Source organism: Durio zibethinus, chromosome 25 (genome assembly GCF_047325235.1).
Source record: "Durio zibethinus cultivar Kanyao isolate XHJ-2024 chromosome 25, ASM4732523v1, whole genome shotgun sequence".
Lineage (NCBI taxonomy): Eukaryota > Viridiplantae > Streptophyta > Magnoliopsida > Malvales > Malvaceae > Durio > Durio zibethinus.
This window is the reverse complement of record NC_143186.1, coordinates 244,579-270,412: the sequence shown is the minus strand read 5'-3', so window position 1 is coordinate 270,412 and position 25,834 is coordinate 244,579. Positions and strand designations below refer to the sequence as shown.

At 30.2% G+C, this 25,834-nt stretch overlaps 1 non-coding gene across 1 annotated transcript; it reads left to right on the top strand.

Moving 5' to 3' along the window:
• Positions 1–2,665: 2,665 nt before the first annotated feature.
• LOC149511424 (small nucleolar RNA R71) lies at positions 2,666–2,772 on the top strand. Its single transcript, XR_016333850.1, has one exon. It is a non-coding gene; the product is annotated as a small nucleolar RNA R71 (small nucleolar RNA).
• The last annotated feature ends 23,062 nt before the right edge of the window (positions 2,773–25,834 follow it).

Here is a 25,834-nt window from a genome sequence, read left to right as displayed (position 1 = left end):
ATTGTCGCATAATTGTGCTAGGCATCATTGAGAGTTTTACTTGCATAGTAGATAGAGTGAAAGACTTTGTCTTTTCATTACCCTAATACAACCCGTAATGCAAAATCACTTACATCACACTTTAATTCAAAATGTTGGTTCTATTTAAGCCATGAAAGAATAAGTGCAATGATCGATTTACCTTTTAGAGTTTGAAACGTTTTTGCACAATCTGTGGTGAATTTGAACTTAGCTTCTTTTTCTAGTAGCTTGCATAATGGTTTAGAGATCTTGGAGAAATCATGGATGAATCTCTTGTAAAAACTAACATGCTTAAAAAAACTTCTAATCTCTTTAACTGAAGTTGATGGCAGTAATATGTCAATCACAACTACTTTTGCCCGGTTAACTTATAACCCATTTGCAGACACATTATGCTTTAGTGTGATCCTTTTTTGAACCATAAAATGGCATTTTTTCCAGTTTAGTACTAGGTTAGTCTCTTTATATCTTTGAAGTAAGTTAGCAAGACATAGTTTAAAGTCATCATCAAAAATTAAAAAATCATCCATAAATACCTATAAAATTTCTTCCACCATATCTGAAAAGATTGCCACCATACATCATTCAAATGATACAAGCACATTACATAAGCCAATATGCATTCTTTTAAAGGTAAAAGTGCCATAAGAACAGGTGACAATGGTTTTCTCTTGGTCATGCAGGGCTATGGGTATTTGATTGTAGCTCGAATACCCATTAAGTAAACAATAGTACTCATGTCCTGAAACCTATCAAGCATTTAGTCTATGAAGGGTAAAGGGAAGTGATCTTTGTGAGTAGCTTTAATAAACTATTTATAATCCATGTAGACCCTCTATCTAGCTACACTTTGTGTAAGGATCAGGTTAGTCACGATTGTTATACCTTTTTTTTTTGTATATATTGAATTGGGCTCACCCATGAACTATCTGAAATAGGGTATTTAATCCCTACATCTAGCCACTTGATGATTTCTTTCTTAACCACCTATTTCATGGCAGGATTCAAACACATTTGCTATTAATTTATTACTTTGTGATCATTTTCTAGTAGGATCTTGTGCATACATATGGTAAGGCTGATATCTTTAATGTCTGTTATTGACCACACAAATGCCTTTTTATGCTTTTTTAGCACTTCTAACAAATTTACCTTTTATTCCTAACTTAAAGCTAAGAAGATGACCATTAGTAGAGTGGATGCTTCACCAAAGAATGCATACTTAAAGTGAGCTAGTAAGGGCTTCATTGGAGACTCCTCAATGGATGGCTTAAGTGTTGTTTTCTTTTCGTGTTCTATTTTTTCACTTGTTATTATTACTCTCATTGCTTCACAATTTGGTTGAACATCCTTAGGTACCTTCATAGGGAAGATCTTTATTTGATCATGTGTGCTTATAATTAGCTCTTTTTTTTCCATATTGATGATGGTTTTTCTCGTCTTTAAGAAGGGTTTCCATAATATGAATGGCATTTTAACTTTTTTATCTATTTTTAAAACCATAAAACTAGTTGGGAAATTAACTTTCCTACTTGTACCATTAAATTCTTGACCACACCTTTAGGATGTTTGATAGACCCATCAGCTAACTATATTATTATTATGGTTGATTTAAGTTTTCCTTCTCTTAGTGTCTTAAAAATAGATAAAGGCATTGCATTAATACTAGTACTAATGTCACATAATACTTTATCAAAATATTGATTACCAATAGTATAAGAAATAGTAATACTTATTGGATCACTTAATTTTAGTAGACCCCTTTGTATGATGGTGTTTGCATCCTTGAATGATTGCCACTATTTCATAATCCTCCTATCTTTTCTTTTTGGACAAAATTCCTTTTAAGAACTTGACATATTTAGGCATGCATTTGATGGCTTCAGCAAACGAAAATGGTGAATTATAAATTTTTGAAGTGTTTTGTAAATCTTGTAAATTGCCTTTTTTCTTTTTATTGCTCAAATCTTTGTGAAAATGAAAATTTTGGATTAATCATCTTTAAAGAAGCCTTTGGGAATGCTTGTGATTTTTTATATTTACTTCTGGTAACTTGAAAGTCTTTTTTTGGGCAAGTGGTTTGTATGCCATAGTTTTTCCACTCTTTAAACTTATAGCTACTTCCTTTTCTTATTGCTTCAGGATGTCCTTGTCTATTGTGGTTACTTGGGATCTTATATTTTCAATAGATTTGGCTTGATCTTGTAAGGTAGATTGTTGGTGTGCTATGGTTTCAAGGATGGTTAACTTATGGTGTTGAACAAAGTGGACTAGTTCTACTCTAAACTGGCTTTTTTTAATGGATTAGGGTCCTTCACAAATATCACAGGAGATAAAAAAGCTTTGTCTAGCATTCACATGGTTGGCTAATGGTTGGTTTCCTAAGGCTTCAATCTTTTTAGTGAAGGCAGTTAGTTGGGAATTGATAGAAGTAATAGCTTTAACCTTAAATAAACTAGCAAACTTTTTACTAACCTTTTTTTCCATACCACACTAGTAATTGTTAGTAGCCATTTTTTTTAATAAGTCATTTGCTTTTTCAGGAGTCTTACCCATTATTGCCTCTCCAGTAGTTAAATCTAAGATGGTTCTCATGGGTGATATGAGACCATTGTAAAAGACCTGGATTTGTTGCCACTAGGGTAATCCATGGTGTAGCCATTTTCTTAATAGCTCATTGAATTGTTCCCATCCATCATATAGTGTTTCACCATCTACTTGCAGAAAGGTGGTGATCTCATTCCTTAGCTTTGCTATTTTTATTGGTGGGAAAAACTTTGCTAGAAACTTTTAGACCAAATCATCCCATGTTGTGATTGAACCAAATGGTGGTGATACAACCAACTTTTTGCCTTGTCCCTGAGAGAAAAAGGAAATAATCTTAGTTTAATTGCTTCATCAAAAACACTATTATAGCGAAAAGTATCACATAATTGAAGAAAATTAGAAAGGTGAAAATTTGGTTCATTGCTTGGTAACCTTCCAAACTGTATAGAAGTTTGGACCATTTGTATAATTGAAGGCTTATCTCAAAGTTGTTAGCTTGAATAACTGGCCTTCTAATGGATGGTTGAAAACCATTTGCATTGGGAACTACATAGTCCCTTAAAGTTCTTTGCCCTTTATTGTTTACATTAGCCATTGGAATTGGTGCAGGTGGTGTTGATTGCTCTTTTCTTTTTTTTCTAAAGGTTCTTTCAATTTTTTCATCAACAAAAGCTAAGTCAACACTTTTGGTTTTGCACATGTAAATAAGAAAAAATCAAAGAAAAGCAAATAAATAAAAGAAAGGTTTAAATTATAAGAAGTTAAGAGTTTTATATTGATATTGAGAACACCAATGTAATCCCTGGCAATGATGCTAAAAACTTGATTGCTACTTTTCGTATAGCTTGGAAGTGCACAGGTCAAGTAATAAAGGAAGTATTCCAATATTGTCTCCTTAAGGATTATAGAATGTAATGTTAGGTTATTCACAATTACCAAAAGCAAAAGCCTAAGATTTGATATCTAAACAATTGGAAATTTATGATTTGGTTGCAAAAAAAGTAAAGATTAAAAGCAATGTGTAGGTAGAGATTTTAACTTCACCAACTATCACTTAGGAAGTAAAAGAAGATTGCCAAAGAGTAAATATAAGAAAAAAAGAATTGAAACCTTAAAAATTTAAGAAAATTGAGAAGGTCAAATGCTTGTAGTAAACTTGGAATAAAAATTGCATGAAAAGAACTTAAAGAACATAAAAGAAAGTGGTGGTCGAATCTTGCAAAAAGTAAAAGAAAACTCAAATCAATCATGAAAGAAAAAGTATGCTTTTGCCAAAATAAATATAATGAAAACAAGAATTGCAACCCAAAAACAAGAAAAGAAAAGAGCTTTGGAAAAATGCTTCTAGAATTGAACTAAAAGAATTTAAAGAAATAAAAGCCTTTTTATTGGTGAATATATCACCTAAGCCAATAACTTGACTAAAAAATAGAAGAACTAAAAGAAATAAGAGAAGTGAGGAGCGAGATGATGGAAAGAAATGAATGGCCTCCCTATTTATAATGAAGGGTTCAACTAAAGGGGATAAGAATACAATATGTGTTTTCAAATTCAAACTCTAGGTGATAAGGCTCATCTTCATGTTTTAGGAGGCATGGCTGAATGGGACTTCTTTAAGCTTGATTTGCCTTGGTTGAATAGGGTCTTGATGGTGCAATCTTGGCTTTTGATTGAATTTTGGTCAAATCTTGATAATTCTCCTTGGATTTGGTTAAGGCTTGGAAATTCTAGAATGAGTTGATATTTATTCAATTCTTGAAATTCAAATGGATAAAATCCTACTCCAAGTCAAAATCTTCAAGGCTAAGCAAAAGGTTTCATTGTGAGATTCCAATTCTTCTTGGTTGAATGTACCTAGCCTTTATTGTGGAAAATTGTATAAAGGCTTTTTTGAAATCTTGGTCGAATAAGATGGTGTCTGTAGAGTCCATGTTTTTGCAAATTAATATTCCCTTTTGGATGGCTAAATGGATAGAGTCCTTATGCCCTACAATTGCTTCATGGCTAAGCAAATGAGTCATGCTTGGATCAAAACTTCTTTTTTGCCAAACATGATAAAGTCTAAGTGAGCTTGGAGTAGCATGTAATCCTTCTTGGAAGAGATATATCCTTCTTGGAAGAGATATAGCCAAAGCTTGGAGAGTCTTTGGGCAATTGAAACGCTATGAATGTGGGACAAGGTGGTTTGGCTATGAGCTTCCAATATTAGGCCAAAATTGCTCCTTGTGTGCATGGCTTACATGAAAATGATATCCTTGAGCTTGAAAACCTAAAATCATGAAAACAATATGAAAAGTATAAAAAATCATCCAAAATTTAAATTTTAGCACCACTTTTTACATGTAAAAGTACTATATATTTAGTTGCTATCATATGTTTTATCATATTCGACCATTATTGATTTCTTTAATACAAAGCTTTCAATTTGTGCAATCTTTGTTCCCTTTTTTTTATGCTATTACAACTTTCAGTAATCTCAAGTTTCCATTGTTTTCAAGCTTTCAAATCTTGTTCTTTAGATCTAATACTATTTAGCCAAATCTAGTGCTTGCCAAGTGACAGTTAGTTAAGTAAATCTGTGCCTTTACAATCTTTCTTTCATTCTTTATTTACTTTCCTTTGCAAGTTAATCAAAGTTTTCATTGGTTTAGTTATAAAAGTTTAGTTTATCAACTTTGGTACTTGAGTTCACCCAACAATTCAATTCTATAATTTTCATGGGAACTTTACTTCATTCATTATTATTACTTGATGAGATTTATGCACTTGTAGGCATTAAAAAATAAGCAATCAAGTTTTTGGCACATTTGCCAAGGATTATAACGATGTTCGATTCAATATCAATAAGGATTCTCTACTCGTTTGTAACCTAAACATTTAGTTTTTATTGCTTTTATTTGTTTTGATCATTTTCTTATTTGTATGCTCAGATCTAGAAGTGTTAACCCTACTTCACTTGACCAAGACATCAAAAAAACTTTAAGGCATTTAAAGAGAGAGCAAACAACACCACCTGCACCAATGGAAAATGTAAAAAATGAAGTTCAAAGAACTTTAAGGGATTACGCCATCCCTAATGCTGAGAGTTTTCAATCAACCATCCGAAGGCTTACCATACAAGCTAATAACTTTGAGATCAAGCCATCGCTTATACAATTGGTCCAAGCTTCTATATAGTTTAGCAATATACCAAGTGATGATCCTAACCTTTACTTGTCTAACTTTCTTGAATTATGTGATACTTTTCGATATAATGGTGTTTCAGATGACATAATAAGACTAAGATTTTGTTTTGTTTCTCTCAAGGACAAGGTAAAGAGTTTGTTATCTTCATTACCATCTGGATCAATCACAAGATTGGACATTACCAAAAATATCACTTTTATTGTCAAAATTTTCCTTAAGTAAAAGTCAGTTTTTCATTGGTAATACTATTACCAATGAAATTGCCGATGGAAAAATTTTGTCGGTAGGAAGCAAGTTAGTAATGTCTTTCAATTGGTAAAATTGAATTTTCATTAGTAATTACCAATGAAATTTTTTGTTGGTAAGAATTTTATTAGTAATCCATTGAAATTTTCCATCGATAAAAATTTTGTCAATAAATTTTATAGGTAAGCCATCTGTAAAATCTGTCTATAAAATCTATCGGTAATCCACTGTAATAATAAAATTCATTGGTAAAATTATAATTACATCCATAATTTGATTAATTTCACCTATAATTATTTAAAAAATTTGTAAATTAAAATTCAAACATATGTAATTATTTAAAAAAAGCTTATTATTTCTATTATTATTAATAAAAATAAAAATAACACATATCAAATCCACATAATAACCATTAGATAAATCCAAATTATGCAGTTAATATTCTTAACAACTCCAACATCCACAAAATATAATACTAAAAAAATTCATAACATACATAAAAATGTCCATAACATCCATAAAAGTCCTCAATAAGAGCTCATTGTGCTCTTACATCTCCTGATTCAGAATCAGTGTTTTTGTCATCAGGTCTAGAAATTGTGTTAGTAAAAGTTGTCTATACCCCATTAACTGCATCATGTAATCCATGAAAGGCCTAAGCTTAGTCCTTAACTTAGTCTTCAACTCATCAATCTATTCTTGTATCTGAGACGAATGAGACATTAATGATAGACCATAAATAGAATGAGACATTACTGTTGCAACTATGAACTAACTTGAGTAAAATAGGTTCTTAGAGCTATCCATAGATCCAAAGCCATATACATGTGTGCACATAGCTTTAACCCCTCTAATAGCTTCAATCCATACCTGTGGATTGAAATTTGAATGATTGGAAGAGTCTTCACCATATTTCTAAGATAATGCAATAGCATAGTTTTCCTACAAAAATTTTAAAACAACTATCATTCCAACACAAGTACATTATTATTCCAATGACATAGTTCAATATCATTTGTCCTACAATGTTTAGGTTTTCAATTACTACATTATCTACTTCATTAACAATCATAATACACAACCGAATTACAAAGCAAAATATGCAATAGTTTTCACCTTTCACATCATTGATCTCTCTTAAATATGCACAAAACACTATCTAGTTCAATATTAAATTTCCTATAATGTTTAGTCTTTCAATTACTACACTATCTACTTTTCAACAATCATAATACACCACCAAAATCACAAAGTGAAATATGCAATAGTATTCACCTTTCATAACATTTATCTCATCTCAATACACATAAAGCACAATCAGTTCAATATTGAATTTCCTACAATGACTAGGCTTTCAATTACTACATAATCTATTTCATCAACAATTACAATACCCAACTAGAATCATATCACAAAATAAGTAATATTTTCACCTTTAACAAATGTGATCTCATCGCAATATACTATAAAGATAGTTCATCAGCAATCAAAATAAACGATCAAAATCACAAAGCAAGTTACGTAATATTTTTTACTTTTCACAAAGTTTTAGAATCTCAAAGGACATAACATATTATCAATTTCAATAAAGCAATACGAGAATTTGAAAGTATTCACAAAGTTATTGGAAAGTCACATACATTGGCAACTTTGGATGTGTTGGCAACGAAATCACTATGTCTTCCTGAACATTTGTGAGTGTGATTGAAGACTTCTATAAAGGTTGGGTCTTGTTGCAACTCAGTAACTGCATTCGTTTACATACATTTAAGGAAATATGCAACAATGCAATTTTTATAAAATTGCATTTGATGAAAATAATAACTCGTGAAGAAAACATCATACCATTCTATCTTTATGAACAAGAAATTCAATTGAGCCATCAGTGTGCTTTATAATACTTTCTTCTTTTTGTGTTTAATGATTTTGTTTGGCTTTGGCGGAGATGTTTTGCCATTTTGGAGTGCTTTATACATTCTTAATAAGAGCATATCAAATCAGAGCTATGATCCACCTACGCTCTATCCCTCTGTAGTGTATGATATTATCAACTCTATGCTCTTTCATTGTCAATTCCATATTGTTAGAATAAGTCTTTCAATCGATTCTTGGAAATATTTTTCCATGCTTGTTGAACTAGAGCATCATCTGGGTTAGTCCATTAACTTTTTTCGTAACATAATTAATAGTAGAATACAATAAGTGGTGGACAAGAATTTAATTTCTTTCATTCAAATCAAATAAAAAAAATATATAAAATAAATATCCAATTACTACTTTAAATTTATCAAACATTATAGACTTCACTAACACAGGAACTTTACCCTATGTCGGCCAAGACCAATAAATTTCACTTGAATTATTCCTGAAATTGTTGAGCAAACTATCGATTGCTTAAAACAACTACGAACATTCATTTGTTAGTAAGTTTAGTTAAACTGTATGAATTTTTTAAAAAGCAAATAACAAATAGGAAAAATTAATAGTAAAAGGTAATTTATACCTTTCTCCTAGCTAAGTAATCCATTATCGCTTGTTTGGATTTGATGATGTCAGTAATCTTTTATTTGCTTCCCTAATCCCCTATCTTGTTATTGTACCTTCTTCTTTTTTAAATGGTGGTTTGTTGTTGAATGATGGAATTACATCATGCTCTATCTAGGGATCATCAATCATTGGTGTGGAAGATGACCTACATGATTTTAAGATAGGTATAAATGCATGAAGCATGAAATAAGTTCATGGGTATGTTTTCTGTGGAGTATGGTTTTTATGTGTATGTTTTTATACTTAATCTATGAGATGCATTAATTTTTGTGAAAAGCTTGTGGATAATAAAATGCATAGAAATTTGAAGTATGAATGCGACTTTAAACGTGAAATTTTAGACTATACTTGATTTAATAGATGATCTAGGCATTCTTTGGATTGTTTGAGCCTTTTCAAGCTTACCTTTGATAATGCATCCTTGATACTTTATTTTTTAGCCTTTTATATTATCCTGTCCTTTGTTTGTTTAGCCACAATAGTAAGCCAAAAGCCTTTTCTTTGAATTTATCCTTTTTTATTGTTTTTCTCTAACCTAATATGCTTCTACATGTTTTCAACATATTTATTTAGGAAGGAGGCACAAGGAGTTAATTAATAAAAAAAAGAGAGAAACGAAATGAAAAAAAGCAAAACATTAAGCAAAACCTAAATTAAAAGCTGAAAATGGCTTAGTGAAAATAAAAAATTTTCCAAAAAATAAAGTGATGCCTCAAAGTCTTGAAAGTTTAAAAAATTTTTATCTTTAGTCCAAGAAGTTAGAAAAGTAAGCAAAAAGGGTTATGAGCCTAAAATTTCCTTTTACCTACCTTGATCCAAGCTTTACTTACAAGCCTAAAAGATTTTTTCATATTAAGTCAAGCATGCAAATCTAACATTAGTTGATAGGGAAGGGGAAAGTAGACATATGAAACATATTCTATCCTTGAATTGATATGTGACAATGCATTTGACATTCTTTTTTGCTTAAATTATATGTATAGATTAGAGATGGAGTAATTCTTATGCATGAAGGTTATATGAGATTGAAAGCTTACTTTTTGAATGAATTTCTTATGAAACTATATTTGTAAATTATCTTTGCATTATGCTATAGTACATGACTGAGAATTTGTGCATTTTTTGACTTAGTGCTTATGTATATTAATTTTTTAGTGATGTTAATTTGTGAGTTTTACTTGAGGACAAGCAAAGATTTAAGTGTGGGGGTGTGATGGTACTTAAAAATATAAAGATTTTCTAGTTCATTTTGATTGAAAAACTTTAAATTTTGATTCAATTTGGTGCTTTTAAATCTTGTTTGCTTGATTTATAGGTTTTTCTACTTAGAGTAGAATTTCTACTCATTTTCATGCAAGAAATCATGCAAGGTTAGGACAAGCATCATTCAGCCAAGCATGTAAGGATGGAACTAAATTTGACTTGAAGTAAGAATACTTAATTCTTCTTAAAGTAGGAATTATGGTGGCACTATAACTTCTTCATAGATTCGGCTCACCAACATTTAAGAGGACTTATCAATGCACATGCAATATTTGAAGAGTTTTGATCATTAAAGGACTCCAAAGCATTTAGCCAAGAAAGTTTTCATTCAACCATGACACTTTTGATCTTTATTTAAAGAGTTGAATTTCAAGAAGGATTTGTACATGATAATTCTCTAGAGATTGGATTGAAAGCAATAACATATTCTTGGGATTCAAAGCTTAGCCGAATATAAGAAGTGTGCAAGATTAAGATGAAAGCCAATCAAGATTAATGTCCAAGATTGCATTCCAAGAGGCATGATTGGCCAAAACTCTTTACAATCCAAGAGACAAATGATTGGCCAACACCCAAGGCTTAAGATAACTCTTATCTTGGGTGTTTTGATAAGATTGAACTTGTGAGCTTTGTATCTTACCCTTGTCGAACCTACTAGTATAAATAGGGAGGCTAGTTCTTGACACCACACATCCTACATTCCATTTGTCTCTTCTATTTTTGGTTTTCTACACTTTTTTTAGATTTTTAGCTCTTTTCTAAGTTTACTTTGTATTAGGCTAAGATGACAGATTAGCCATTAAAAGACCTTTGTCTTCTTAAATCTTTATTCAAATCAAGTATTCTTTCTTTTCAAGTTTCTTTGTTTTTGGTTTCAAGTTATTTCAAAGCAATCTTTAGTTTTCTTAGGTTTTTTTATGCTTTATCATATTTGGCCATTGTTGATTTCTTTAATACAATGCTTTTGGTTTATTCAATCTTTGTTCACTTTGATTCTTTTGTGCTATTACAACTTTTGGCAATCTTAAGTTTCCATTGTTTTCAAGTTTTCAAATTTTGTTCTTTAGATCTAAGACTATTTGGCCAAATCTAGTGCTTGCCAAATGATAGTTGGTTAAGTAGATCTAGGCCTATACAATCTTTCTTTCAATCTTTATTTACCTTTCTTTGCAAATCAATCAAAGTTTTCATTAGTTTAGATATAGAAGTTTAGTTTATCAACTTTGGTGCTTGAATCCACCCAACAATTCAATTCTATAATCTTTATGGAAACGATACTCTACTTCATTCACTATTATTGCTTAATGCAATTTGTGCACTTGTAAGCATTAAAAAATAAGCAATCACAAGCCCATTTCATGTTGTAGTATATGTGGTGGAGATCACTTTAGTGATAGGTATCCAATTAGCGTTGAATTTGTTCAGTTTGTCGACTACTCAGATGTTAATAGTTTGACTTCTATCCAAACACATACACTTAAGGGTGAGAGAATTAGTTAGATCCTTCATGGTATGAGTTAGGAATAGTTATTTAGTTCTATACCTAGGTATTCTCAAACTAAGTTTCCTCCACTTGAATATCCCAATCCACTACAATACTATCTACTATACAACCTATCTTTTTAGTAGCCTTTAGATCCACAATATCCTTCCCATCTTCCATAACCAAATTACTTTCTTTCGCTACAACAATTCCTATCACCATAGCCTCTTACTCCTCAAGAGTAAGAGCAATCCTTAGAATATATGCTCACCACAATAGCATCACAACAAGTAACTTTCATCAAGAATATAGGGATTTGTATGGTTCAAATTGTTAGTGCCCTTGGCACCTATCCTCAAGATACCTTACCTTGTGATACCAAGTCCATACCTTTAGGAGTAAGTGAGAAGTACTATAGGGAGCTTGATCATGAAAAACCTTAACCTATAAAACTTTTAGAGGAAATTGTAATTTGGACTAAAGATCAAAATAAGGATGATAGGAGGGAAGATGAGGAGTTGTACCATGCTCTTGATTTTAGGAATGATATAGAGCTTTGTGGTGATTTAGTGGAGCCATGCCCTTTAGACTCTTTATAAGAGATAGATGTTTAGGGGAGAGGCCAAAGTCAAGATGACAGACTAGTTTATGGATCTAAATTTCAAGTAGGGGATAGTATTTGTTATGTTGTTAAAGACATACCTGAGCCTTTTAGGACATCTATTTCATTTCCTCAGCACTTTTAAGAACAAATGCTTGATTGTTCAAAAATGAATGTGGTAGATAAATATGTTGATGGTAGAAACATAAAGGAACATTTTGATAAGCCATCAAACACATATCTTATTAAGCCTAGTGGAGAGATTGATGATGAGTTTAAAAAGATCTTGAGAAGTATCCTAAAGTTTGATAATAAGGAAGAGCATGATGATGATGCAACTGAGGAATTCTTGAATTATCACCTAGATGAGGAAGATGAATTTACAATCATAAAGTTCTTTAATAGTGTAATGATTCTTTCATCTTCTAACCTTTAGCCTAACACCCTAGACACCTCATTTTCTTCACATCTTTAGATTGTTTCATCCATGGTGGTACCTTTCACTTTAGTTCTGAAGATAGTGACTATCTATTATAGTCAATTGGGTGACATACAAGATTTGGCTAGATGAAAGGTTAAAACTCTCTATCTAACACCACCATTTAAAATTGATGATTAAAGACATGGATGGATGCTGAAACCAAATGTGGGGTGATCACTTAACCTAAGTGAAAAGTCAAAGTTATTGACTTTAAATCAATGCTTCTTGAGAGGCAACCCAAGCATTTATTTTTCATTTTTGTTCTTTTATGTTTTAAAGTTCATTTTTAGTTTTAGTAATGATACTTGCTTTATTTTGTTTTCTAGGTGTTAATAAAAAGCAGTATTGCGTGGCACTTTAAAAAGGCAATCTTTGGTAATCAATAGAAATTAGAGGGGTCTCTTTCACCATTTGCACTTAATTTCTATATTGCCAACACATTGAAGACAATGTGCACTTTTATGTTTTTGGGTGAAAAAAATTTTGCCAAAATTATTCCATAAGTTTGAAACTTTTTTTGAAAATTGTGCTTGATTGGATTTACTGTGAGTCATTAGTATGCTTCTATTGGTTAATTTTCTATGATTCCTTAATTGATTTTGATTATAACCATAGGAAAAGAATAAATGTTGTGCAAAGCGTGAGATGGGTTCTTGAGTTTGTGGCTACTTGATTGTTAGATTTAATTTGTGAGTAATTGTTTTGATCATTGATTTGCATGTCATTTAGTGAATGATTATGTGATCATGCAATTTTTTGCATTCATCATTGTAGACACCTACTTTTGTTCGGACACAATTTCAACCATTTGTGAAACTCTTAAAAAATCCAACTTGATTCAAGTCCAAGATTTCTTTAATTTTAACAAGGTTCTAAAATCAAAATTCAAACTAATTTGACCCAAATGCTCTACAGTCAACTTTGGTCAAATTTGATCAAACTTAGTTAACAAAGTCAAAATTGGATAAAACTTAGTCAAAATGAATAGAACCCAGGTTAACCCTCAAGATTCACAACTAAATTGAAATTAATGTGGTTTAAAATTGAAATTTCTGATTTTTAAAGCACTAAAAAGTTTGATTGTACTTCAAAAAGTGTAGAATTACCAAAATGCCTTTAGAAATTTTTTTGTAATTTGATTTTAGAAATTTTTTTGTAATTTGATTTTCTCGAAGTTGAATTGATATAAAAACTTTCAAATCATAATTGAGGTTTTTTAATGATTTTTAATGTATTGAAAACCCATATCACACCTTATGAAGTGTGAAATTACCAAAACGCCTTTTAAGAGAATTTTCGTAATTTAACCTTTTGAAGGTCAAAATTTTGTGAAATTTTTAAATCTTAATTTCATAATATTTCATGATTTATGGTGTTTTAAAATCTCAAAAATGATAACAGGAACATTGATTTCTAAAAAAATAGCCTAAAGATCAAAAATTTTGAACTAAGGGCAAAATGGTCTTTTCATTTGGTTATAAGGTTGTAAAAATGCAACCTTTGTAGTGAACAATGTGGACCATTAGATCTCATAATGAATCTTGATCAATGGCTAAAGATTGCTCCTAGGATTAAAAACAAAAGAGGAATTTTGGCCCTTGGATGAGATTTGATCCTAGGGTCCATATTCAATCTTTTAAAGATATTTTGGTGGCTTTTTTCTTCACATTGGGGAGACATTTTGCTACGTGAAACTAGAGGAATAACATAAAAAAACAAAGAAAAAAGGAAGGAAAAGAAGTGAGGAAAAAAAAAAAGAAAGAAAAAAATTTTGTTTCTTCTTAGCTTAAAGGTATTCATTTCTATAGTCATACTTTGCCTTTTGTAGCATCTCCATTCATTTTTCATTGGATTGTTCATCATATTTCAATCATCTCTTGTTTGATTTTTTAAAAGATTTTAGTTTGCTTCCTTTCACAAAGCTTGAATGAATTTTCATCCAACTAATTCATAGTTGGTTTAAAGTTGAAATCCAAGCCAAAAAAAAAAAAAAAAAAAACAACAAAATCCACCATTGAAAAAACCAAGTTGGAGGTTTGGCCATGGTGTCCTCCTTGTTGGTCGAACCTCTTTTTGGCTCATTTGATGTTTTATTTGCTTTTTAATCTTGCTTGTGATGTTTAAATGATTGGTTGGCTTGAATCTTATATATATTTTGTTTGGTCAATGAAATATGTTGATGCTTGATTCATATGTGAGTTTCACATATTTTCTTTAGCTTTTTTAGTTTACTTCATGTTTGAAAAATATTTCTTGGTGATCCAAATGCTTTGTATGATGGATGTATACGTAAATGATGCTTGTTTGGATGAAAATAGAATGAAAGTATGCTTAAAGAAACTTTATGGTAGGTTTGGCCCTTTCGTGCTTCTTTTTGGCCTAATCATGTGCTTGGCTTGAAGATCATTTCTTGTTTGATTTATGGATGATAGATGATGTTTTAGTTATAAGTTTCAAGTTTCCATATGGTTAGATTATATTTTAAAATGGATAATTTGTTGTTGTTTGGTTGATACTATTGTTCATGAGGTTTTCAAATTATATTAGTTCATTTGATGTTTGATGAAATTGTTGCAATGATTTTCAAATGAATTATGCTTGTATAGATGAAATGGAACAAAGAAAATGCTTGATGAATAAGTTGAGAAGGTTTGCTGATGGAGAATTTGTGTTTGGTTGAACCATGCTTCATGTTTTGTTGATTATTTGCCCTTTGAGTCATGCTTTGTATTATGTTTTTATGATGTTTAGCAAGTTTCTCACATTTTTGAACAAAAGTTTTAGTAAAAAAAGGTTGTTTGAAGGTTATTTTTGGTGAATTTTTTATGCTGTATGGTTATGTTTTATGATGAACAATGTGGGACATTTAAACAAAAATTCAAAGTTTTCCATGTTTAATCCACTTTAGTCTTGAATTTTCATGTATTACATATTTATGATATTAAATTTGAAAATGACTTAGCTTGTAATTATGTTTTTAGGACATGCATTTGGTGTATACATTAATTAGTAGGATTTTTCTAATTTGCATTCATTTCATATCCATTTCTATAAAACCTAAAAAAAAATTGAAACCCTAAATTTGAAACCCCAAACTTGAAATACTAAATCTCCTATTAACCCCAAATCCAAACCTTAAATCATAAATCCTAACTTTATCCCTAAATCCTAAATCATAACATTAAACTCTAAACCTGAACCCTAACCTTAAATCCTAAATCATAACCTTAAACTCTAAACCTAAACCCTAACCTTAAACCCTGAAACCCTAAACCTAAGCCTTAACCCCAAACCAAAACCCTAAACCTAAACCCTAGCCCTAAACCCTAAACTTTAACCCAACTCTAAACCCTAAAACCTAGCCCTAAACCCTAAGCTAGACCTTGAAGCAACCTAAACCCTAAAAGTAATCATGTATTTGCATTTCATTTAGCTTGTCATGACATGCATTTTGATATTATCATGCAATCTTACTTTATCATTCATATTATATTGTTATGCGTTCATCATATTTTATTATATTCATGCTTCTTAGGCATTGGTTTTTTTAAAATTATTATTTCTAAAATATTTTAAAGTGAGATAATATCTCAAGTAAATATAGTCATCGAGATTTTTCCTAACTATAAAGGCACTCTCGGTGTTATTATTTATGAGAGTTGTTATCTTTATTTTTGGGGGCAATTTGAAAACCTTTAAATAAGGAATATTTTTGAAGCTCTACATAATTATAGAGAGTAGAAAAAGTATTTTGATATTTAAAGTGTTTTCATCTTGATCCAAAAATATAAAAAAGGTTTTTTTTTAAATTTGATTTGTTTTTGTTTAAAAAAAGAAAAAAAGAGAAAAGGAAAAAGGAATTAATTTTGAACATTAAGTAAAATTGGACTATTTTAATCAAAATAAAAAGATAACATGCAATCAATTGGTGACTCCTTCGATTTTGTTTTTATTGAAAATATTTTCAACTCTCATTTTTTCAAAATTTTCTCATTCATCTGGCTATCAGGTCAGCCCACCATTGGACCTTTAGATGTCGCGATAGCTTGGCGACTTCAATGGGGATACCTTTAGAGAGTTAGGCCAAATATTGATTGCATATTAACCTTGATTTCAATTTAATGGTCCTAATTAAAGTTTAATCTTAATTCCTTGACTTTTATTTTTTTGTTTTTTAAAAAGTAAAAATTTTGAAAAAAATAAAAAAAATTAAGAAAATTGAAAAAAAATGTTTTGATTTTAATTTTCTTATTTTCATGCATATTTTTAATTATACATTTTACGCATATTTTAATTATGCCATTTGATGCATATTTTAATTTTCTTTTATTATATATTATTGTTTTTATTTTGTTCTTAATATTAGCGGCACATTTAGGATAGACGTAATTTAGGGGAATGTCAATGGTTTGATTATTCCTTTGCACACACTCACTTTTGCATTTCATGCATACGCTCTATACTCAGGCTTTAACTCTAATTAGGAGAAAGTAAAGTAGCTATGATCTTGTGAAGTATAAACCTCCGTAATGGCTAGTAAAACACTCTCACTTAGATTGAACCCTTTCTACTCATAGCCAGTAATGGGTGAATATCAGGGTGTCACACTAGTCTGTGATGGATAATGATGTCAACAACAATTTGGGAACCTTAGATGCATCAATTCCCAACGCTGCATATAGTGAACTTTAGGGACCCAGCCCCGAACCTAGGTAGAGCCATGCTACACCCTTTCTATAGTAATTACCCCGAATAAGTTATGTGAAGGAACATTTCTCAGTTCTCTTGTTTTTTTTTTAATAATTTGATAGTTTGTATTATTTTTTTTAATAAAAAGGAAAAGAAAAGAATCATTAAGAAAAACAATCCTTGGTGTTTAAAAAAAATGGAAAAAAAAATACTTCTAGTAAAATTTCTTTTTTCATGCAGTTAGCTTTATTTGATATGTGTCTAAAATTGGCAAAAAAAAAGAAAAAGAAAAGAAAAGAAAAAAAAAAGAATGAAGTTTTTTTTCTCAAGTTATTTATTTATTGGCTTAATAATAAAAGTTATAAATGAAAACATCTTTGTACCTTTGTCAATTTTGTGTGATTCTTTTTGTGTTCTTGAATTTTTCCTAGTTCTAAAAAAAACCAAAAATAAAAAAAAACCAAAAGAAACAAAAATAAAAAAATAAAAAAATATTTGAATCTAAGTCATTTAGTTTGATTGCATTTCATGTGTGTTTTTTAATTTTTTTCTTCTTAAAAAAAAAAGGCTTTGAGCTTGAATGTTTTTTCATGTTTTGCATTTCATTCGTTCATACATTTTTATCATGATTAGAAAAAATAAGATAGTATATATATCCCATCTCATGCATCATGATAGGTAACACATGCATTTTAACTTAAAAGATAGTACCTGCATTTCATTTCGTGCATTTCTTGATGGATAATACATGCATTCCATCACATCCAAATCAATAGATAGTATATGCATTCCATTTCATGCACATGTTAATAGATGGTACATACATTTCATCCTATCCACATTAATAGATATGACATGCTCCCTACTTCATTGTGTTCTTGAAATTTTCCTTATGCTAAAAAAAGCCAAAAAAAAAAAATCAAAAGAAATAAAAGAAACAAAAATAACAAAAATGAAAAAAAAAAATCTTTGAATCCAAGTCATTTAGTGTGATTGCATTTCATGTGTGTTTTAGAATTTTTTTGTCCTAAAAAAAAGCTTTGAGCTTGAATGTTGTTTCATGTTATGCATTTCATTCTTTCATACATTTTTATCATGATTGAAAAAAATAAGATAGTACATATATCCCATCTCATGCATCATGATAGACAGCACATGCATTCCATCCTGAAAGATAGTACCCACATTTCATTTCATGCAATCTTAATGGATAATACATGCATTCCATCACATCTACATCAATAGATGGTACATGCATTCCATTTCATGCACATATTAATAGATGGTACATATATTTCATTCCATCCACATTAATAGATAAGAAAAGCTCCCTACTTCATTGTAGAACTTAAATAGTGTCAGCCTTATTTGGTTAGCAAAACACATGCATTGCATTCCATGTAGACATGTCTCATGCATAAAATAAGCCATTATATTTCACACAAGCATATTGCATTAGTCATAGGTATACATTTCATCATTCATGTAAATATGGTGTTATATTTCATGTATATGGATTCATGAATAGTAGGATCTCAAAAAATTGCATTGCATTAATAGGACATTACATTTCTTGTATACACATTCATGGGTGGTGAAATTTTTATCATTTGGGGCATTGTACATTTAAAAACATTGTTTTAGTTATTTTTGCATTTCATGACTTTTTTTACATCATCATCATAGTCATGTATTCACAAACATGTTCTGTGTGTCATGTAAATTAAAATTTGTTTGGAGGCATTGATTCATAAGAATAATATCATAATGTTTATCTTGGTGGGCATCAAAATGATAAAAATGAAAGATCAATGGAAAGTAAGAGGAATACCTTGAAAGAACCCTAAATAAGTATAGGAGGGAATTTAAGCTCTTTTTCAACAATAATAACAAAATTTGACTTGCATCTCATGCATTATTTGTTTGAATTCATTATTTTTCATGCCAACTAAGGACAAGAAATGTGATTGTAAGTATATTTTTGTCAAACCTTCAAAGAAAAAAGATATTGTTAAAAGTCTTACATAAATATTAGAGGAATGCAATAGAATATGGATAAACAGTTAGTAGAATTGAAATAGATGATAATAGGTTGACAAAAGGAAAAGGGATTGTTGAAACACATGGGGCAAGGGAGGAAATAGCTATTAAGGAACCATTGTATCTACCCTAGTTCACATGTCCCTATGTTCAAGACCTTTATATGCGACATGCACCCTTAGCAACCCATAAACCATATATAGGCACTTCTACCAAGTTATCACCAGTTCAGATGAATGTCAATCCTAAGCTTACTCCTTACGACCCCATTATTGTGCCTAATTTGGATGATCCTAAAGAATGAGAGAAATTGAAAATGGTGTCAAATCCATTAGGGGATATAAAGATGAAAGATAAATATGATATGCTGGAAAAGAGGTTTAAAACAATAGAGAGGCAAAATCTGTATGGGATTATTGATGCCAGTGTACTAAGTTTAATGCCTGATCTTGTCATTCCACCAAAGTTTAAGGTTCTAGATTTTGAGAAATATCACAAAACAAAATACCCCTTGACACATATCACCATGTACTGTTAGAAGATGATGGGCTATGCTTATAATAAACAAGTTACCGATCCACTATTTTTAAGATAGCCTCACTAGGTCTACTGTAAGGTGGTATGTCCAATTGGTTTGAAGCAAGATTCATTCTTAGAAGGATCTAGCTAGGGCCTTCACAGCATAATACAAGCATGTGTAAGACATGGCATGGGATAGGTTGACCTTACAAAATATGAAGAAAAAGTTCAATTAGACCTTTAAAGAGTATGCCACAGATGGAGGGATTTTGTAGCCTAACTACAATCATCACTGACTGAAAAGGAAATAACTGTCTTGTTTTTCAATACTCTTCAAGCCCCATACTTTGTTAAGCTCATTGGTCACATCACAAAAAACTTTGTTGATATGGTGCTTATTGAGGAAATAATAGAAAATACAATCAAGAATGTAAGCTTGGGGGATGGGAGACTACTGATATAAATAGGATGATGAACATGCAACTCAGGTTGTAAGCAACTAGGGGCAACAATTTGGAAATTTCACTCCACTTTATAATTACCCAGTATGTCAAGCTCATGAAGCATGAACCTATTATCCTTATCAGCCATTACAAATAACAAATTGTTAGCCAATATTTGTTCCCTAAACACTTGCTTATATGCCAAGCCCAAACACTACATCCACTTTAAAGTAATTGCAAAACTTGGCCAAAAGACAGATGACCCAAAAGGATTAAGAAATAAGCAAGCAAGAAGTTAACTCAAATTGATTCCTATGGTGTATATTGAACTACTACCCCAACTGATCCAAAGAGACCTTGTAAAACTTGTGAACCTAAAACCAAGATGGTGTGACACCCATACATTCGAGATTACCATAGCTGCAATCAATAACATTTAATAGAAGACTGCCTTGAACTGAAATATAGTTAGAGATTTTATCAAAGCTAGATTGTTAGACTTTGGGGACAAAGAAAAAATCAAATAAAGAATCTATGAAATTGTTAGTAAGTAGAAGCTAAAAATATAATGAAAAGTCCTGTAGGACCCAAGACTCATGGCTATTTGGGAATTTGAAGGAATGATTGGTTTTTTGGTTAACAAAAGGGTGACGTGTTATTCAGAGGTAATTTGTACTCTCAGTTTGAGGATGTGAATGAATATCTAAATGGGTAAACTTTTACATGCCATACTACTTTATAGATTTGTTATTTGAATTTTTTCCCATTCACTTAAATATGAGTTCTTAATTTCTAGGATTTTTCAACAATAAAAAAAAAGAAAGAGAAAAAAGGTTTCAATTAAGAATAAAGCCCAACATAATTAATTTTCAAAAATCATAAAAATGGAAGAAAATGCCTTAAAAAAAGAAAAAAAAAAAGGGAAAAGAATGTTTTCTATTGTAATAAAAGATAGAAGGAGTCTCGAAAGAATTGACGATCACTATTAGAAATAAACTCACCAAATATTTTCACACCTTTTTCCAACATTGTCAAATGCTTTCACTCACCAGCCATAACCTTTTAAAAGACATGAACTTGAATTCATGAACCTTTGCCTTTGCTTGATAATATTGTGGTATAAAAGAGCGTTAATCTTTTCATAGATAATGAACAATGAGACTACCAATTTTTAAAAAATAAAAAACTAAAAAAGTAATAATAAAAAAATTTGGGATTCCTAAAATATGAATCAAATACAAATTTTTTCTTAAGAATTTAAATGTGGTAATTTGATAAATGTCAAGTCTTTTTCCAAAAAAAAAAAAAAAAAGCCACCCAAGTCCTTTTGAATGGCCACAAACTTACCAACCTCCTAGTTCTATACCTAGAAGTTATCCTTGATCAATATCTTAGGAACATTGATCAAAAATAAAAACCTCATTGCCCTTAAGACAACCTAAATTGTGATCAACCCTTATGGTGGAGTTACATGGATTCCTTAACACCTTAAATGAGTTTACTCCACATGACACTTGTTCTCACATTAACCTTCATCAAGGTGGTTTGCCAAAGTATAATATCTTTATCAAATGGTGATGCGAGGCATGTAAAGAAAGAAAAGGAAAAAGAAAAGCACAAAAGGAAAGAAAGAAAAAGAGAGAAAAAAAAGAGGAAAAATCTTGGTTATGACATCATACTTTTGAGATATTCACTTAAATCCAAAAACAAAAAGGCCTTAACGAATTCATGAAAAAAAAAATCAATGAGAGAAGACCAAAGAGTTCAAAAAAAGTTAAAAAAAATACCAAAAAAAATTTTTTCGAACCCTTTTTCCAAAAAGAATTGCTTTTCAAATTTGAGTAACTATGTTTAAGATAATAAATGACCATCTTTCATTATCCTTTCAGAAATACAAAAGTTATTCCTTACAACCCCTTTGGGCCTGATGAAAATTCTTTCAAAATAATCGTTAACGAAGGGTCACTTTTCATATTAGATGGCAAAAAGGATACACTGAAAAGGTTAAGCATAGTAATGTCTAAGAACGAACCTTATATGTTGAGGGGCATGATATCCAATAAAAAGTCCCTAAGTTTTTAAAAGACATACGCCTCAAAGTGAATTTTTCAAATAAAAAAAAAAATCCTTGGCTTATTCACCCTTAAACACTTATTTTGGACCTATTTATCCTTGTTTTGGGAACCCCAAACTTTAGCCTATGCTACATCCCAACAAAAATCCATACTGGATCGAGCATGAATGCTTAAAATTGAAAAGCTTCTCTTTAAGAAATGACCATTAAACACATGAACTTTTTTATCTCCTTTTAGCACCTAATTACCCATTTAGATCATTAGTTCATTTTGGATAAAATTGAATTCTTGATTGCATGGTATGATAATCAAAGAAGAAAAAATAAAGAAATGATGCATGATGAATGTGGCTTTAGGTTGAAAACCCTACAAAAAGATAGTCTAAAGCAAATATTGAAGGCTTAAAGCCATTCTTGATATTGACTAAAGGCAACCTAGACTCCTTTGAATGAACTAAAGATACCAAGGTTTCAAAAGACTCAAAATGCATAAAATAAAGGATGATTTTGAATATTTGATCTTTTTTTTCTCACGATTTTTCAAAATTTTGAACCCATCACAACTAACCTTGATATCTATTAAAATGCCACATTCAGATACTAAAGAAAACTACCAAACCTGTTTGGATTTTACAGGATTCATGCTTTAAAAAAAATTTTATGTCTCATTTATGAGCCTGGATGGAAAAATGTACACCTTTTATTCCCTTCAAATAGTGAAGTCCCTTTGAATGAATTGAAGCCTTCACATGCTAAACCATCCAATCTAGTTGAAAAAAAAGCTATTACCTCTTTCATTGCTAATAGGGAACGCCAATTTTAAAAAAACTCCCAAAGCCACATCTATTTAGATATTTCATTTTCTTTGATTATGGAATTTAATTATGTGGGGCAAATTTTTATTGATCATTTTGAAAAATTTTGAAAAACTAATCACATTTTTGTGAAAAATAAGGAAAATCATGTTTGGTGTAAAAGAAAATCATTGAATTGTGAATTTTTAGGCTAGTTCAGATTTAAGGAAGAGAAATGGTTTTCATCGATGCATCTATATTGTTAAAAAAAAAAGAAGAAAAATGTTTTTTAAGAATGATGGTGTGTTTTATTGTTCCTATAATTAAGTCTAAAATGCATGTTGCATATTGTGTGTTGCTTGTTACTTGTTGCATGTTACACAAAAGAATGATGAAAATGAAAACTCAAGAGAATATGTTCAAATGCAAAAAAGGTAGAAGTTGGTTAAGAAACAAGAAAGAATAAGAAAAGGATGCAAGAAAATAAAAGTGAGGCCCTTTATGAGAAAAAGTTAAAGAGTTAATTTGATGAGCAAAGAGAAATCAGTAGAAATGATATTTGAGAAATGGAAAGAAAAAGGAATCCTAGCATTTGCATCTTTGTAGAGGCATTTTCATTGTTAAAAAGGAATATACATTTTCATCATAGTAAGGATTTTTTCATGTACGTTGTGATATTTGTATCATAAAAATGGTATTGACACTTTCAAGACATCTACAACACTAGGATTAGAAATTTGCATTTTGCATAGTCATATGGAACATTTGTAACATAGAAAAGACATTTGCATTAAGGGTGAGCAATTGGTTGGTTTGGTTAGTTCGGTTTGAAAACTTTTAAATTTTTGAGCAATAATTGAACTAAAGAAAAATTTTAAATAATCGACCATAACTGAATTGACGAAAATTGGTTTGGTTTGGTCAATTCGATTAAATAATTGAATTTTTTTATCATTTTTCTTCCTATTATGAATAATTATTTAACCACATATTCAATTCAATAAAACTCAAACTCAAGTGTCATTTAAATTGAATCACTAAAGAATTTAATAATTTCAACAATAATTTACAAGCAAAAAAATAAAAATCAATACTTATCTCAAAATTTTTACCTTATTAGAAAGTTAGTTAATTCGGTTAGTTTGGTTATTAATTTTAGAAACAAAAAACTAACCAAGTTAACCAATTTAACCAATTTAAAAATAATTATAACCAAAATTGAATAAACCAAACTGATTCAACTGAATTCACTTGGTTTCAATCGATCTAATCGGTTCAAATTGACTTTTGCTCACTCTTAATTTGCCTAGTTCATAGGAATTTTTACATTTACATTTGCATTATCATTTTGAAAATAATGCTTGTATCATGATTTCAGTTGGAAATCTTGTTAATATTGAAGAAAAGAGAAAAAGAAAATTTGAATGGTTGGATAAAAAATAACAAAATAAAAAAAAGAAAGAACATAAGAAAAGGAAAGAAAAAAGAAGAAAATTTGAGAAAACAGGGATGAATACAAAAATAGTGAACAAAATTTCTTAGAAAAATATTTCAAGATTTTTTGATGTTAATGCCATCTTTTATTCAATTCTTTCAGTGGTGATATTCGAGTTTTCTACATATTTTTTTTCTCTTGGTGGTGATATCTGAGTTTTCTACATGTTTTATGATGATTTGTGGATTTTGTTTAAAACCACTCAGTGGTGATATCCAAGCTTTTTCAAATCTCGATTGTGATATCCAAGTTTCAAATTTTCAGTTTTCAAATCTCAATAATATTATTTGAATATTTAAAACTCCTCGATGGTGATATCTGAGCTTTTTCAAATCTTGGTGGTGATGTTCGAGTGTTCAAATTCTAGCTTTTTCAAATCTCGATGGCAAAATCTGACTTTTCATTAAAACTCTATCGGTGGTGATATCCAAGCATTCAAGTTTGAATTTTGTCAAAATTTTCCAAGTGGTGAAATCCAACTATTTATCAAAACTCTATCGATGGCGAAATTCGAGGTGAGCTCCCTTCGGTGGTGTAATTGAAGCCCTTTGTTTTACTTGGTGGTGATATCCAAAGTCATTTGTTTTCACTTGGTGGTGATATTCGAGTCCCCTTCAGTGGTGATATCTGAATATCTAAATTTAATTTTGCATTTTTTTGGGTGATGATATTTGAAGATATCTACATCTACTCAGTGGTGATATTTGAGTCTTTTTTTATGGTGATATTTGAAGTTATCTCATTTTTTGATGGTATTATTTAAGTTTTCATTTTTAATAAGAGAAATTATAAGAAAAAGGGAAAAAAAGAAGAAAAAATAAAAAACAAACAAAACAAAACAAAAATTTCAAGAACAAACTTTCAAAACCTTTTCAAAATGAGATATTTCTTAAAAAGGTCCCTTGCTTATGTTTATAAGAGCTCTTTAAGGGAAAAAAAAAAAACCTCTCCCCACATGAAGGCAAACAAACAACAAGCAAAACCCCTTCAGCCTTTGCTCTTAGACAAAATTGGTATTTTTGGTCTTTGTATTATTTTTAATTCTCAGAAATATGTAAAGAGATGTAGCTATAGACACCTAATTTTATCCGAGTAAAATTTCAACCATTTGTGAAACTCTTAAAAAAATGTAACTCAATTCAAGTCCAACATTTCTTTAATTTTAACAAGGTTGTAATATTAAAATTAAGACTAATTTCACTGAAATTCCCCAAAATAACTTTAGTTAAATCTAGTTAAAGTTGGTCAATAAAGTCAAAATTAGACAAAACTTGGTCAAAATAGATAGAATTCAAGTCAACTCTCAAAATTCACAACCAAATTGAAATCAATGTGGTTTAAAATTGAAATTTATGATTTTTAAAGCACCAAAAATTTTGTTCTACTTTGGGAAATGTAAAATTAT